Source organism: Siphateles boraxobius, unplaced genomic scaffold (assembly GCF_051911475.1).
Source record: "Siphateles boraxobius isolate OS27281-9 unplaced genomic scaffold, OSU_SipBor_1 77, whole genome shotgun sequence".
NCBI classification, from domain to species: domain Eukaryota; kingdom Metazoa; phylum Chordata; class Actinopteri; order Cypriniformes; family Leuciscidae; genus Siphateles; species Siphateles boraxobius.
In genome coordinates this window covers 5,574,302-5,591,638 of record NW_027509205.1, presented here as the reverse complement: position 1 = coordinate 5,591,638, position 17,337 = coordinate 5,574,302, and the positions used below count along the sequence as shown (strand labels likewise).

At 46.8% G+C, this 17,337-nt stretch overlaps 4 non-coding genes and 2 pseudogenes across 4 annotated transcripts; all 6 read left to right on the top strand.

Moving 5' to 3' along the window:
- The first annotated feature begins 386 nt into the window (after positions 1–386).
- LOC143726945 (U1 spliceosomal RNA) lies at positions 387–550 on the top strand. Its single transcript, XR_013199166.1, has one exon. It is a non-coding gene; the product is annotated as a U1 spliceosomal RNA (small nuclear RNA).
- Positions 551–7,154: 6,604 nt separating this feature from the next.
- LOC143727472 (U2 spliceosomal RNA) lies at positions 7,155–7,330 on the top strand (annotated as a pseudogene).
- A 434-nt stretch (positions 7,331–7,764) lies between these two features.
- Positions 7,765–7,928, top strand: LOC143726944 (U1 spliceosomal RNA). Its single transcript, XR_013199165.1, has one exon. It is a non-coding gene; the product is annotated as a U1 spliceosomal RNA (small nuclear RNA).
- A 1,128-nt stretch (positions 7,929–9,056) lies between these two features.
- LOC143727068 (U2 spliceosomal RNA) lies at positions 9,057–9,247 on the top strand. Its single transcript, XR_013199277.1, has one exon. It is a non-coding gene; the product is annotated as a U2 spliceosomal RNA (small nuclear RNA).
- A 6,780-nt stretch (positions 9,248–16,027) lies between these two features.
- Positions 16,028–16,205, top strand: LOC143727374 (U2 spliceosomal RNA; annotated as a pseudogene).
- Positions 16,206–16,619: 414 nt separating this feature from the next.
- LOC143726943 (U1 spliceosomal RNA) lies at positions 16,620–16,783 on the top strand. The gene has a single exon (XR_013199164.1). It is a non-coding gene; the product is annotated as a U1 spliceosomal RNA (small nuclear RNA).
- The last annotated feature ends 554 nt before the right edge of the window (positions 16,784–17,337 follow it).

Below are 17,337 nucleotides of genomic sequence, written 5' to 3'. Positions count from 1 at the left end.
GTTAATGGAAGTAACGTATATTGCTGTGTATGGGTGCTTTAAAGGTGTTGTAGGTGATCATATGCTATACAGGTAATGGTGGTGTGAGAGGAAAAAAAAAAACAACAACTCTGTTCTTATCTCGTTTAACATCTGATTCGTCCACTATCCGGTGACCGCGTATGAAATTGATTTTTGGCTCATGGATCCGGAGCATGAAAACAACATCATCCACAACAACAACAGCAAAAGAGCCCGACTCTGCAGGTTTTTGATGTCTCTCTCTTATCTCTTGGAGTTTTTACGAATGAGCTGATGAGTTGAATCAGGTGTGTGTTTGATTGTCCGACCGTTGGTGAGGATTGCGGAGAGGGACACGGTGGCTCTGACGGGAGGCCTGGGAATTCATACTTACCTGGCAGGGGAGACACCATGATCAGGAAGGTGGTTCACCCAGGGCGAGGCTCGGCCATTGCACTCCGGTTGTGCTGACCCCTGCGAATTCCCCAAATGTGGGAATCTCGACTGCATAATTCATGGTAGTGGGGGACTGCGTTCGCGCTCTCCCCTGGACACACTGGTTAAAAGAGCAGATTGTCCGAGTTCCTCTTCTTCTGGTAGTTAACGACCTAGGAAGTCCAGAGAATTGAACTGCAGTGGTTGATCGAGAGATGTAAAACTCTCAACCTAGGACCAGTCTGCAAAAGTAGGGCTGTTTTTTAGTTTTTTTTTTCATCATTCTTCAAATAATGTCCATTATTCAACCAGCGCTTTTATTGGCAGCAGTGGTCCTAGAAGCAAAGTTGTTCCGAATGAGGAGTTCTATCATGTGGTATGAATACCTTGTGCATGTGTGAAAAATCACCTGACATACAGTCGCCTATGGCCGTATTCATGTTGTTGTTTTTACTGTTTACAGCGCCACCAAGTGGCCAGTCACCACATCCCTTTTCACCTGAGCACAGGCTGAGCCCGTGCACAGGTGTACCGACTTGGGTGTAATTGTCTCATTCCGTTGGAGAGTTATGGCCATTTAAGTAAAGCCCGCCTCGCCCACTCCCAACGTTTTGGCGTCCCGTCGCCAACGTGAATCGAAATTCCGACTTTTTTCCCCATCGCTGTCGGCAATCAGACTCCAGGGAATCTTTCTGCACCGGTTTGGGGTAGATCGGGCGAAAGACCTAGGACTAGTGTGCAAACGTAGCTTTTTCACAAAATCCCAAATACCCGAAAATCTCGCCAGCGCAACCATCGAATCCGAGGCCTGCGTCTTGTTCGGCCCGAGCCAAGGATTCCGGTGATGTAAGACACTTGGGTCTGCGACGGACGGTTCAGGAGTTACGAGGCATTTCGTACTTCTGATCGCTGCAGCGCCACCTTGGGGCCGATTGGGCCGAGCCTTGGTGATGTTGTAGACCGGGCGGGTACTACCATCCCTCAAGAGTTTCAAGTCTCTACGACGTACGCTTTGGTCTGCCCGCTCACTTTTAGGGCAGAATGTTTGTTGGTCCAAAATCCCAGGTTGCACTCCAAAGTGTCGTGTTGTGCGCTCTGCTGTGATCCATTTTCGGTGTCAACAGTCAAGCTGAGCTTGTATTGCTGTGAGCTGAGCTTGTTTGTTGGCGACCTTTAGACCCTCTCGCCACGGCCCAGGTGGGCGTGGCCTTTGACGGCTCCCCCGCCTCTGCGTCATTGTGTCATCGCTTCTCGGCCTTTTGGCTAAGATCAAGTGTCTGGTCCTAAGGTAGAGACAGCGATCGCCTCTTGTTGGACTTGGTCTCGTGTGTTGCTTGTCACACGGGACACACACCCTTCAGGAGGTACATTGACAAGCGGCTTTTAATTGACGACTCGTTCTACGAGGAATCTTCTGGTTTTAAGGTAAGCAGGTTTTAATTTATTTATTGTATATTTATTGTTGGGTTTTAGCCGCAGCAGGCTAGTGGTGCCTCCAACATGTCGGCTGCTCGTGCCGGCATGAGGAGGCACCACAGCGTGCGTTTTAAATTTAAACCAAAAGAGGATGGCACTCTCCGGGTCATGTCCAGGCTGGACTTTTCTAGGAAGTGCATCCAACAGTTACTCGGTTTTAAGGTTGTGGACATAAACTGCCTGTTGACTCTGCCCCTGAATCATGGCTTTGATGTAAGTTTTGCTTCTGCTTCCTTGCTAAGTACTTTTTGGACTCGATTTGAAATGTGTAAAGCCAATTTCTCCATGTTCACTGTGGAAAAACTGACTGATAATTCACTGAAAGTTGTGATTGTCAGGATGTTTAATGAAACAGTTAGTGGAGAAGATATTTCTGTATGGTTGGCAAGATATTGCTCTATTCGTGGACAACCAGTCAAGGTTTTAGATGAAGACGGTATCTGGAGCTGTGCGTGGAGAGTGCCCATTAAACAATGGGCAGATCCCAACAGCTACCATGGCCTGAGTCAAATACCTTCTATGATTGTGTTGGGAGAGAATAGAGGCTACATCCATTACCAAGGGATGCCCAAGCTATGCCGCAAGTGTGGCAAACTTGGACATCTCGCCGAGGCATGCCAAGAAGTAGTGTGTAGGAAGTGCAGAGAAATTGGGCACATTTTTGAAGAGTGCCAAAATGGCAGAAAGTGCAACCTCTGTGGAGAATCATCCCATCTCTACAGAGACTGCCCTAAAAGTTTTGCCAACAAGTTAAAAAGCAACAAAATGGCCGCCCCACCCAAAGAACAAACAATTGAGGAGGCGGGCCCCGAGGTTTCGGCGGGAAATTCAAACCCCCAGCCAGCCTCAGGGATTGGACAGGAAGGAGGAAGTGGGGCGGCCACAGGGGCGGAGTCAATTCTGGCAGTTGGTGAGGGGGAGGAAGCCAATCCTCAAAATGAAATTGAAAAAGAAGACAGTATGGAGGATGAAGAGGAGGAAATGGCTTCCTCCCTAGTAACCGTGTCTGAGGTTAGTGTGTCCACGAGTGGGAGTGAAACAGATGTTTCGCTCCCCAATGCTCAAGTGCAGAAAAGAACTGCGAGATCTCCTCTGGTTCAAACAGAGGAGAAAAAGCTGCGGGTAGCGCATCGGCTAGATAGTTCCCCCATGGAAGATCTAGACCGTATGTGGCCCGCAGAATCTCCTAATGAAGTCTCTTTTCTGCATTTCAAGCTAAGAACATCATCGCCAAAGGATTCGCAAGAGGCCTTCTCTGCGAGCCCTGAGGCGTCAAGCACTTGCCCCCCTGATCCCAGCTCATCTGGGGAAAAGGGAAGGCAAGTGCAACAAGAAATAACATGATTTTAATTATACCTCTGTAGTCCCTTGGTTGCTTTTAAATGTCTCACACCCTTTTAACCATACTGCTCATGGCTCTCACTATCTCCACAATCAATGTGAGAAGTGTGAAGAGCAATATACGAGCACAGAGTGTGTTATCCTTTTTAAAATCTTTTAAGTCAGATGTGTTTTTATTGCAAGAATGTGGTCTGCCTTTTTTAACAAATTACAGGAAGTGGGAGGAGATTTGGACCCCAGGACTTTCCATCTGGAGTGGGTCCAATTTTAACAAAAATGACGGTGTTGCTATTTTAGTAAAAAATCCCCATGTTTTGGTGAAGGGCAGCACTGTGGTGAGGGATGGGCGGGCAATTTTAGCTAATCTGACTTTTTTAGGTAAGGATTTTAACATTTTAAATGTGTATGGTTTTACAGGTAAAAACAACAGGTATGAGCTTTTAGAAGACCTGCAGCCCCACATGCTCGGGAGGGCTCCCCTAGTGGTAGCAGGGGATTTTAATTGTGTTTTATCAAGACAGGATAGAAAGAGGGTAGGAGAGGATTTTAAGGTCGACAAGACATCGGTTTTATTACAAAATATAGTCAAAGATTTTAAGTTAGTTGACTGCTTTAAAACAATGCATCAAAGAGAGGAGGGCTTCACCTGGTTCAGTGGTGATGGCGCCAGAGCCTCTCGAATTGACTATGTTTTTACAAGGGACTGCCCGCCGACCGATGCTACATTGAGCCCCCTCTTCTTTTCTGATCACATGATGCTCTCCTGCACCCTTTCACTACCCACGGGTGTGACCGTAGGGGGAGGGCTGTGGAAGCTGAACTGCTCCCTATTAGAGGATGAGGAAGTGATTAGTGAATATAGGGAGCAGTTCAGCCAATGGCAGACCCTCCAAGACTTTTTCGACTCACGTGCACAGTGGTGGGAGATGGTGAAACAAAGGACAGGACGGTTTTTTAAACAAATTGGAAAAGAAAAAAAGAATAAAGAAAAAAGACGCATGATGGGGCTGCAAAAAAGACTGCAGAGATATTTTAACCTTTTAAACAGTGGATTGGATTTTACAGAAGAAATTAAAGAAGTAAAGAAAGAAATGTCAGATTTGTCCGAAACAAAGACTAAAGGTGTCATTTTAAGATGTAAGGAGAGAGAAATAGAAGAAGGGGAAAAGTGTACTAGATATTTTTTTAAAAAGACAATAACACGGGGAGGGTCAATTAATACTTTAAAAACTTTTACAGGTGGGGAGGTAAATACAACAGATCTGATTTTAGGGGAAATTGAAAGTTTTTACAATAATTTATACAGCACTAAAGAGGTACACAATGGCATCTTAGAGGAAGTTTTAGGGTTTTTAGACAAAAAGGTAAAGAGTCCAGATGTGCTTTTATCCCAAGATTTTACTCTTTTAGAAATGCACAAAGCGCTAAAAGGTTTTAAAAAGGGGAAGTCCCCAGGCTTGGATGGACTCCCCTTTGAGTTTTATCTGACTTTCTGGGACATTTTAGCACACGACTTATTGACAGTTTTTAAAGAACTTGAGACTCTTGACAGACTTCCAGACAGCTTTAGAGTAGGGATAGTTACATTACTATACAAAAAAGGGGACAAGACTGACCTGAGAAACTGGCGACCAATCACTCTTTTAAATTATGATTGTAAACTTTTTAGTAAGATTTTAGCTACACGTATGTCGACTGTTTTAGAGGACGTAATCCACCTGGATCAAGCATGCGCTGTGCCCGGCAGGAAGATCACGGACAGCCTGGTACTGATCAGAGACGCCATCTGTTTTGCGAGAGACAGAAACATTCGGCTAGTAGTCCTAAATTTAGATTTCGAAAAAGCCTTTGATCGCGTCTCGCACCAGTACCTGTTCCAGGTACTGGAAAAAATGGGGTTTCCTGGGAGGTTTATAGCCTGGGTGGGACTGCTGTACAACGATCTGTCTAGCAGAATTTTGGTTAACGGGCATTTATCCAAAGCTGTAAAACTCTACAGCGGCGTCCGTCAGGGGTGTCCTTTATCTCCCCTTCTGTATGTGGCTTGTATTGAGCCACTGGCACAAATCTTGAGAAGGGATAAATGGATTAAAGGACTAGACATCCCAGGGACTGGTGGACTGACGGCGACCTGTGTTTTATATATGGATGACGTGACCCTTTTAGCGACTGACCTTTTATCAGTACGAAGAGCAATGGACTTGACTGACTGGTACGGTCGGGCCTCGGGCGCCAAGCTCAATAGGAGTAAGTCCGAGGCCCAGCTCTTCGGGCCGTGGGGGAACGTGGACACAGTTGGACTAGATTTGGATTTTAAAGACAATGATTTGAAAATTTTAGGTGTAAAATTTGACAGAGAGGGTGGAGGACAAGGAAACTGGACTGACATGTTAGGGAAAGTCAGGCAAAGACTGGGCTTTTGGGGACTGAGACAATTGACGTTTGAAGGCAAGATTTTAATTTTTAAAGCTGTGATTTTACCACTGATTTTACTTGTCTGTTCTGTTTTTAGTCCCCCAAGACGATTCCTGGCCAACCTGGAGAGGGCGGTATTTTATTTCCTGTGGGGGTCCAAGTGGGAACGACTAAAGAGGGAGGTCGTCAAAAAGAAAAAAGAGAATGGCGGGAAAGGCCTCCCAGACCCCCACCTGTTTTTAGGCAGCCGCTTTGCCGCCCTCCACATCCAGTACGCACTGACCCCATCCAGAGAACACAAGACAGCAGCCATGACCCGATTCTGGATGGGGTCATACCTAAGAACTTTGAAAATTTTACCCATTGATCTTAAAAGTCCTGTGTCTTTTAATTTGTCAAAAGAGCATAGTTTTATTAAGAAATTTTTAAAGAAATATCTTTTAGAGACAAATGATGCCACCATTTTAACTAACCATAAGTCTCTTATCTCTCTTGTGCAGGATCGAGAATCGGTGAGCCCGGTTCCAGGCCTCACACTAGGTGAGGCCAAAGATGTTTGGAGGAACGCAGCCCACCCAGCTCTCCAGAACAGGCTTAAAGACTTGTCGTGGATGGTGGCTCATGAGATCCTCCCGGTCAGGGCGGTTATGCACTCCAGAGGCATGGCCAAAAACTCCACCTGCCCACGGTCCGGATGTGGTTCCCCGGAGACCGTTCGACATCTGCTCTGGGAGTGCGGCGAAGCGCGGGACCTGTGGGCCAAGACCGGCCCCCTGTTTTTCCCGTGCCTGCCAGCGGGTGGGGCCCAGGTGGACTACAAGCTCGCCATCCTGGGGGTGGGTCAGGGCTTGAAGGAGCTGACACAACCAAAATTTTCCTCGCTCTGGCTCACCCTAAACGTGATCAAGGATGCCATCTGGGTCACCAGAAATCTGCTGGTGGGGAAACGCGTGACGGTCCCCCTCCACGCGTGCGAGCAGAAAATAAGATCAACGCTGCAGGGTGGGCCGCACGTCGTTATTCGGATGGGGGGGCCGGGGTCACACGTAGAAGGTTCCGGCCGCCACCGACCCTGGCCGCCCGTAGATGCACCCTCACCACACCGGCTACGGGAACAGCGGGCCAGCGGGCCGGAGGAGAGGGGATCTCCGCTGGGCACCAGAAGCGGGGAGTCTGGGGCCTGTTCTGGAGACCTGGAGTGAATGGACAATCTTGATAGGGACTCACCCTCGATCCTGTACAAGAGATGTTTTATTTGGCATATTTTATTGTTTTATTGTTTTATATTTGCATTCCTATTTTATTTTAATCCATTTTACCTTTACTTTAAAACAACACACAACATACATGGACTTTTACACAACACATCAACATAACTGATTTTTAACTGTAACTTATGTCCTTTTTGTTGTTTTAAGATATGTGCAAAAATGTGATTTTATAAGGAAAAAATGGATATTGAAAGAATGGAATGAAACAATGTGACAATAAACTTTTTTCGAAAGAAAAATCTGTTCTTATCAGTTTAATATCTGATACGTGCCCTACCCGGGCACCATATATTAAATTGATTTTTGGAACTGGGAGATGGAAGAGGTGTTTGCTCCGTCCACTCCACGCATCGACCCGGTATTGCAGTACTTCTGGGAACGGTGCACCCCCAAAAACTGTGTTCAATTAAAGAGATGTTTTAGTCTTGTGTGGCAGCAGGTGTTAATGGAAGTAACGTATATTGCTGTGTATGGGTGCTTTAAAGGTGTTGTAGGTGATCATATGCTATACAGGTAATGGTGGTGTGAGAGGAAAAAAAAAAAAACAACTCTGTTCTTATCTCGTTTAACATCTGATTCGTCCACTATCCGGTGACCGCGTATGAAATTGATTTTTGGCTCATGGATCCGGAGCATGAAAACAACATCATCCACAACAACAACAGCAAAAGAGCCCGACTCTGCAGGTTTTTGATGTCTCTCTCTTATCTCTTGGAGTTTTTACGAATGAGCTGATGAGTTGAATCAGGTGTGTGTTTGATTGTCCGACCGTTGGTGAGGATTGCGGAGAGGGACACGGTGCCTCTGACGGGAGGCCTGGGAATTCATACTTACCTGGCAGGGGAGACACCATGATCAGGAAGGTGGTTCACCCAGGGCGAGGCTCGGCCATTGCACTCCGGTTGTGCTGACCCCTGCGAATTCCCCAAATGTGGGAATCTCGACTGCATAATTCATGGTAGTGGGGGACTGCGTTCGCGCTCTCCCCTGGACACACTGGTTAAAAGAGCAGATTGTCCGAGTTCCTCTTCTTCTGGTAGTTAACGACCTAGGAAGTCCAGAGAATTGAACTGCAGTGGTTGATCGAGAGATGTAAAACTCTCAACCTAGGACCAGTCTGCAAAAGTAGGGCTGTTTTTTAGTTTTTTTTTTCATCATTCTTCAAATAATCTCCATTATTCAACCAGCGCTTTTATTGGCAGCAGTGGTCCTAGAAGCAAAGTTGTTCCGAATGAGGAGTTCTATCATGTGGTATGAATACCTTGTGCATGTGTGAAAAATCACCTGACATACAGTCGCCTATGGCCGTATTCATGTTGTTGTTTTTACTGTTTACAGCGCCACCAAGTGGCCAGTCGCCACATCCCTTTTCACCTGAGCACAGGCTGAGCCCGTGCACAGGTGTACCGACTTGGGTGTAATTGTCTCATTCCGTTGGAGAGTTATGGCCATTTAAGTAAAGCCCGCCTCGCCCACTCCCAACGTTTTGGCGTCCCGTCGCCAACGTGAATCGAAATTCCGACTTTTTTCCCCATCGCTGTCGGCAATCAGACTCCAGGGAATCTTTCTGCACCGGTTTGGGTCAGATCGGGCGAAAGACCTAGGACTAGTGTGCAAAAGTAGCTTTTTCACAAAATCCCAAATACCCGAAAATCTCGCCAGCGCAACCATCGAATCCGAGGCCTGCGTCTTGTTCGGCCCGAGCCAAGGATTCCGGTGATGTAAGACACTTGGGTCTGCGACGGACGGTTCAGGAGTTACGAGGCATTTCGTACTTCTGATCGCTGCAGCGCCACCTTGGGGCCGATTGGGCCGAGCCTTGGTGATGTTGTAGACCGGGCGGGTACTACCATCCCTCAAGAGTTTCAAGTCTCTACGACGTACGCTTTGGTCTGCCCGCTCACTTTTAGGGCAGAATGTTTGTTGGTCCAAAATCCCAGGTTGCACTCCAAAGTGTCGTGTTGTGCGCTCTGCTGTGATCCATTTTCGGTGTCAACAGTCAAGCTGAGCTTGTATTGCTGTGAGCTGAGCTTGTTTGTTGGCGACCTTTAGACCCTCTCGCCACGGCCCAGGTGGGCGTGGCCTTTGACGGCTCCCCCGCCTCTGCGTCATTGTGTCATCGCTTCTCGGCCTTTTGGCTAAGATCAAGTGTAGTATCTGTTCTTATCAGTTTAATATCTGATACGTGCCCTACCCGGGCACCATATATTAAATTGATTTTTGGAACTGGGAGATGGAAGAGGGGCTTGCTCCGTCCACTCCACGCATCGACCCGGTATTGCAGTACTTCTGGGAACGGTGCACCCCCAAAAACTGTGTTCAATGAAAGAGATGTTTTAGTCTTGTGTGGCAGCAGGTGTTAATGGAAGTAACGTATATTGCTGTGTATGCAACCGGTTGTGCTGACCCCTGCGAATTCCCCAAATGTGGGAATCTCGACTGCATAATTCATGGTAGTGGGGGACTGCGTTCGCGCTCTCCCCTGGACACACTGGTTAAAAGAGCAGATTGTCCGAGTTCCTCTTCTTCTGGTAGTTAACGACCTAGGAAGTCCAGAGAATTGAACTGCAGTGGTTGATCGAGAGATGTAAAACTCTCAACCTAGGACCAGTCTGCAAAAGTAGGGCTGTTTTTTAGTTTTTTTTTTCATCATTCTTCAAATAATCTCCATTATTCAACCAGCGCTTTTATTGGCAGCAGTGGTCCTAGAAGCAAAGTTGTTCCGAATGAGGAGTTCTATCATGTGGTATGAATACCTTGTGCATGTGTGAAAAATCACCTGACATACAGTCGCCTATGGCCGTATTCATGTTGTTGTTTTTACTGTTTACAGCGCCACCAAGTGGCCAGTCGCCACATCCCTTTTCACCTGAGCACAGGCTGAGCCCGTGCACAGGTGTACCGACTTGGGTGTAATTGTCTCATTCCGTTGGAGAGTTATGGCCATTTAAGTAAAGCCCGCCTCGCCCACTCCCAACGTTTTGGCGTCCCGTCGCCAACGTGAATCGAAATTCCGACTTTTTTCCCCATCGCTGTCGGCAATCAGACTCCAGGGAATCTTTCTGCACCGGTTTGGGGTAGATCGGGCGAAAGACCTAGGACTAGTGTGCAAACGTAGCTTTTTCACAAAATCCCAAATACCCGAAAATCTCGCCAGCGCAACCATCGAATCCGAGGCCTGCGTCTTGTTCGGCCCGAGCCAAGGATTCCGGTGATGTAAGACACTTGGGTCTGCGACGGACGGTTCAGGAGTTACGAGGCATTTCGTACTTCTGATCGCTGCAGCGCCACCTTGGGGCCGATTGGGCCGAGCCTTGGTGATGTTGTAGACCGGGCGGGTACTACCATCCCTCAAGAGTTTCAAGTCTCTACGACGTACGCTTTGGTCTGCCCGCTCACTTTTAGGGCAGAATGTTTGTTGGTCCAAAATCCCAGGTTGCACTCCAAAGTGTCGTGTTGTGCGCTCTGCTGTGATCCATTTTCGGTGTCAACAGTCAAGCTGAGCTTGTATTGCTGTGAGCTGAGCTTGTTTGTTGGCGACCTTTAGACCCTCTCGCCACGGCCCAGGTGGGCGTGGCCTTTGACGGCTCCCCCGCCTCTGCGTCATTGTGTCATCGCTTCTCGGCCTTTTGGCTAAGATCAAGTGTCTGGTCCTAAGGTAGAGACAGCGATCGCCTCTTGTTGGATTTGGTCTCGTGTGTTGCTTGTCACACGGGACACACACCCTTCAGGAGGTACATTGACAAGCGGCTTTTAATTGACGACTCGTTCTACGAGGAATCTTCTGGTTTTAAGGTAAGCAGGTTTTAATTTATTTATTGTATATTTATTGTTGGGTTTTAGCCGCAGCAGGCTAGTGGTGCCTCCAACATGTCGGCTGCTCGTGCCGGCATGAGGAGGCACCACAGCGTGCGTTTTAAATTTAAACCAAAAGAGGATGGCACTCTCCGGGTCATGTCCAGGCTGGACTTTTCTAGGAAGTGCATCCAACAGTTACTCGGTTTTAAGGTTGTGGACATAAACTGCCTGTTGACTCTGCCCCTGAATCATGGCTTTGATGTAAGTTTTGCTTCTGCTTCCTTGCTAAGTACTTTTTGGACTCGATTTGAAATGTGTAAAGCCAATTTCTCCATGTTCACTGTGGAAAAACTGACTGATAATTCACTGAAAGTTGTGATTGTCAGGATGTTTAATGAAACAGTTAGTGGAGAAGATATTTCTGTATGGTTGGCAAGATATTGCTCTATTCGTGGACAACCAGTCAAGGTTTTAGATGAAGACGGTATCTGGAGCTGTGCGTGGAGAGTGCCCATTAAACAATGGGCAGATCCCAACAGCTACCATGGCCTGAGTCAAATACCTTCTATGATTGTGTTGGGAGAGAATAGAGGCTACATCCATTACCAAGGGATGCCCAAGCTATGCCGCAAGTGTGGCAAACTTGGACATCTCGCCGAGGCATGCCAAGAAGTAGTGTGTAGGAAGTGCAGAGAAATTGGGCACATTTTTGAAGAGTGCCAAAATGGCAGAAAGTGCAACCTCTGTGGAGAATCATCCCATCTCTACAGAGACTGCCCTAAAAGTTTTGCCAACAAGTTAAAAAGCAACAAAATGGCCGCCCCACCCAAAGAACAAACAATTGAGGAGGCGGGCCCCGAGGTTTCGGCGGGAAATTCAAACCCCCAGCCAGCCTCAGGGATTGGACAGGAAGGAGGAAGTGGGGCGGCCACAGGGGCGGAGTCAATTCTGGCAGTTGGTGAGGGGGAGGAAGCCAATCCTCAAAATGAAATTGAAAAAGAAGACAGTATGGAGGATGAAGAGGAGGAAATGGCTTCCTCCCTAGTAACCGTGTCTGAGGTTAGTGTGTCCACGAGTGGGAGTGAAACAGATGTTTCGCTCCCCAATGCTCAAGTGCAGAAAAGAACTGCGAGATCTCCTCTGGTTCAAACAGAGGAGAAAAAGCTGCGGGTAGCGCATCGGCTAGATAGTTCCCCCATGGAAGATCTAGACCGTATGTGGCCCGCAGAATCTCCTAATGAAGTCTCTTTTCTGCATTTCAAGCTAAGAACATCATCGCCAAAGGATTCGCAAGAGGCCTTCTCTGCGAGCCCTGAGGCGTCAAGCACTTGCCCCCCTGATCCCAGCTCATCTGGGGAAAAGGGAAGGCAAGTGCAACAAGAAATAACATGATTTTAATTATATCTCTGTAGTCCCTTGGTTGCTTTTAAATGTCTCACACCCTTTTAACCATACTGCTCATGGCTCTCACTATCTCCACAATCAATGTGAGAAGTGTGAAGAGCAATATACGAGCACAGAGTGTGTTATCCTTTTTAAAATCTTTTAAGTCAGATGTGTTTTTATTGCAAGAATGTGGTCTGCCTTTTTTAACAAATTACAGGAAGTGGGAGACGATTTGGACCCCAGGACTTTCCATCTGGAGTGGGTCCAATTTTAACAAAAATGACGGTGTTGCTATTTTAATAAAAAATCCCCATGTTTTGGTGAAGGGCAGCACTGTGGTGAGGGATGGGCGGGCAATTTTAGCTAATCTGACTTTTTTAGGTAAGGATTTTAACATTTTAAATGTGTATGGTTTTACAGGTAAAAACAACAGGTATGAGCTTTTAGAAGACCTGCAGCCCCACATGCTCGGGAGGGCTCCCCTAGTGGTAGCAGGGGATTTTAATTGTGTTTTATCAAGACAGGATAGAAAGAGGGTAGGAGAGGATTTTAAGGTCGACAAGACATCGGTTTTATTACAAAATATAGTCAAAGATTTTAAGTTAGTTGACTGCTTTAAAACAATGCATCAAAGAGAGGAGGGCTTCACCTGGTTCAGTGGTGATGGCGCCAGAGCCTCTCGAATTGACTATGTTTTTACAAGGGACTGCCCGCCGACCGATGCTACATTGAGCCCCCTCTTCTTTTCTGATCACATGATGCTCTCCTGCACCCTTTCACTACCCACGGGTGTGACCGTAGGGGGAGGGCTGTGGAAGCTGAACTGCTCCCTATTAGAGGATGAGGAAGTGATTAGTGAATATAGGGAGCAGTTCAGCCAATGGCAGACCCTCCAAGACTTTTTCGACTCACGTGCACAGTGGTGGGAGATGGTGAAACAAAGGACAGGACGGTTTTTTAAACAAATTGGAAAAGAAAAAAAGAATAAAGAAAAAAGACGCATGATGGGGCTGCAAAAAAGACTGCAGAGATATTTTAATCTTTTAAACAGTGGATTGGATTTTACAGAAGAAATTAAAGAAGTAAAGAAAGAAATGTCAGATTTGTCCGAAACAAAGACTAAAGGTGTCATTTTAAGATGTAAGGAGAGAGAAATAGAAGAAGGGGAAAAGTGTACTAGATATTTTTTTAAAAAGACAATAACACGGGGAGGGTCAATTAATACTTTAAAAACTTTTACAGGTGGGGAGGTAAATACAACAGATCTGATTTTAGGGGAAATTGAAAGTTTTTACAATAATTTATACAGCACTAAAGAGGTACACAATGGCATCTTAGAGGAAGTTTTAGGGTTTTTAGACAAAAAGGTAAAGAGTCCAGATGTGCTTTTATCCCAAGATTTTACTCTTTTAGAAATGCACAAAGCGCTAAAAGGTTTTAAAAAGGGGAAGTCCCCAGGCTTGGATGGACTCCCCTTTGAGTTTTATCTGACTTTCTGGGACATTTTAGCACACGACTTATTGACAGTTTTTAAAGAACTTGAGACTCTTGACAGACTTCCAGACAGCTTTAGAGTAGGGATAGTTACATTACTATACAAAAAAGGGGACAAGACTGACCTGAGAAACTGGCGACCAATCACTCTTTTAAATTATGATTGTAAACTTTTTAGTAAGATTTTAGCTACACGTATGTCGACTGTTTTAGAGGACGTAATCCACCTGGATCAAGCATGCGCTGTGCCCGGCAGGAAGATCACGGACAGCCTGGTACTGATCAGAGACGCCATCTGTTTTGCGAGAGACAGAAACATTCGGCTAGTAGTCCTAAATTTAGATTTCGAAAAAGCCTTTGATCGCGTCTCGCACCAGTACCTGTTCCAGGTACTGGAAAAAATGGGGTTTCCTGGGAGGTTTATAGCCTGGGTGGGACTGCTGTACAACGATCTGTCTAGCAGAATTTTGGTTAACGGGCATTTATCCAAAGCTGTAAAACTCTACAGCGGCGTCCGTCAGGGGTGTCCTTTATCTCCCCTTCTGTATGTGGCTTGTATTGAGCCACTGGCACAAATCTTGAGAAGGGATAAATGGATTAAAGGACTAGACATCCCAGGGACTGGTGGACTGACGGCGACCTGTGTTTTATATATGGATGACGTGACCCTTTTAGCGACTGACCTTTTATCAGTACGAAGAGCAATGGACTTGACTGACTGGTACGGTCGGGCCTCGGGCGCCAAGCTCAATAGGAGTAAGTCCGAGGCCCAGCTCTTCGGGCCGTGGGGGAACGTGGACACAGTTGGACTAGATTTGGATTTTAAAGACAATGATTTGAAAATTTTAGGTGTAAAATTTGACAGAGAGGGTGGAGGACAAGGAAACTGGACTGACATGTTAGGGAAAGTCAGGCAAAGACTGGGCTTTTGGGGACTGAGACAATTGACGTTTGAAGGCAAGATTTTAATTTTTAAAGCTGTGATTTTACCACTGATTTTACTTGTCTGTTCTGTTTTTAGTCCCCCAAGACGATTCCTGGCCAACCTGGAGAGGGCGGTATTTTATTTCCTGTGGGGGTCCAAGTGGGAACGACTAAAGAGGGAGGTCGTCAAAAAGAAAAAAGAGAATGGCGGGAAAGGCCTCCCAGACCCCCACCTGTTTTTAGGCAGCCGCTTTGCCGCCCTCCACATCCAGTACGCACTGACCCCATCCAGAGAACACAAGACAGCAGCCATGACCCGATTCTGGATGGGGTCATACCTAAGAACTTTGAAAATTTTACCCATTGATCTTAAAAGTCCTGTGTCTTTTAATTTGTCAAAAGAGCATAGTTTTATTAAGAAATTTTTAAAGAAATATCTTTTAGAGACAAATGATGCCACCATTTTAACTAACCATAAGTCTCTTATCTCTCTTGTGCAGGATCGAGAATCGGTGAGCCCGGTTCCAGGCCTCACACTAGGTGAGGCCAAAGATGTTTGGAGGAACGCAGCCCACCCAGCTCTCCAGAACAGGCTTAAAGACTTGTCGTGGATGGTGGCTCATGAGATCCTCCCGGTCAGGGCGGTTATGCACTCCAGAGGCATGGCCAAAAACTCCACCTGCCCACGGTCCGGATGTGGTTCCCCGGAGACCGTTCGACATCTGCTCTGGGAGTGCGGCGAAGCGCGGGACCTGTGGGCCAAGACCGGCCCCCTGTTTTTCCCGTGCCTGCCAGCGGGTGGGGCCCAGGTGGACTACAAGCTCGCCATCCTGGGGGTGGGTCAGGGCTTGAAGGAGCTGACACAACCAAAATTTTCCTCGCTCTGGCTCACCCTAAACGTGATTAAGGATGCCATCTGGGTCACCAGAAATCTGCTGGTGGGGAAACGCGTGACGGTCCCCCTCCACGCGTGCGAGCAGAAAATAAGATCAACGCTGCAGGGTGGGCCGCACGTCGTTATTCGGATGGGGGGGCCGGGGTCACACGTAGAAGGTCCCGGCCGCCACCGACCCTGGCCGCCCGTAGATGCACCCTCACCACACCGGCTACGGGAACAGCGGGCCAGCGGGCCGGAGGAGAGGGGATCTCCGCTGGGCACCAGAAGCGGGGAGTCTGGGGCCTGTTCTGGAGACCTGGAGTGAATGGACAATCTTGATAGGGACTCACCCTCGATCCTGTACAAGAGATGTTTTATTTGGCATATTTTATTGTTTTATTGTTTTATATTTGCATTCCTATTTTATTTTAATCCATTTTACCTTTACTTTAAAACAACACACAACATACATGGACTTTTACACAACACATCAACATAACTGATTTTTAACTGTAACTTATGTCCTTTTTGTTGTTTTAAGATATGTGCAAAAATGTGATTTTATAAGGAAAAAATGGATATTGAAAGAATGGAATGAAACAATGTGACAATAAACTTTTTTCGAAAGAAAAAAATCTGTTCTTATCAGTTTAATATCTGATACGTGCCCTACCCGGGCACCATATATTAAATTGATTTTTGGAACTGGGAGATGGAAGAGGGGCTTGCTCCGTCCACTCCACGCATCGACCCGGTATTGCAGTACTTCTGGGAACGGTGCACCCCCAAAAACTGTGTTCAATGAAAGAGATGTTTTAGTCTTGTGTGGCAGCTGTGTTGCTGTGTATGGGTGCTTTAAAGGTGTTGTAGGTGATCATATGCTATACAGGTAATGGTGGTGTGAGAGGAAAAAAAAAACAACAACTCTGTTCTTATCTCGTTTAACATCTGATTCGTCCACTATCCGGTGACCGCGTATGAAATTGATTTTTGGCTAATGGATCCGGAGCATGAAAACAACATCATCCACAACAACAACAGCAAAAGAGCCCGACTCTGCAGGTTTTTGATGTCTCTCTCTTATCTCTTGGAGTTTTTACGAATGAGCTGATGAGTTGAATCAGGTGTGTGTTTGATTGTCCGACCGTTGGTGAGGATTGCGGAGAGGGACACGGTGCCTCTGACGGGAGGCCTGGGAATTCATACTTACCTGGCAGGGGAGACACCATGATCAGGAAGGTGGTTCACCCAGGGCGAGGCTCGGCCATTGCACTCCGGTTGTGCTGACCCCTGCGAATTCCCCAAATGTGGGAATCTCGACTGCATAATTCATGGTAGTGGGGGACTGCGTTCGCGCTCTCCCCTGGACACACTGGTTAAAAGAGCAGATTGTCCGAGTTCCTCTTCTTCTGGTAGTTAACGACCTAGGAAGTCCAGAGAATTGAACTGCAGTGGTTGATCGAGAGATGTAAAACTCTCAACCTAGGACCAGTCTGCAAAAGTAGGGCTGTTTTTTAGTTTTTTTTTTCATCATTCTTCAAATAATCTCCATTATTCAACCAGCGCTTTTATTGGCAGCAGTGGTCCTAGAAGCAAAGTTGTTCCGAATGAGGAGTTCTATCATGTGGTATGAATACCTTGTGCATGTGTGAAAAATCACCTGACATACAGTCGCCTATGGCCGTATTCATGTTGTTGTTTTTACTGTTTACAGCGCCACCAAGTGGCCAGTCGCCACATCCCTTTTCACCTGAGCACAGGCTGAGCCCGTGCACAGGTGTACCGACTTGGGTGTAATTGTCTCATTCCGTTGGAGAGTTATGGCCATTTAAGTAAAGCCCGCCTCGCCCACTCCCAACGTTTTGGCGTCCCGTCGCCAACGTGAATCGAAATTCCGACTTTTTTCCCCATCGCTGTCGG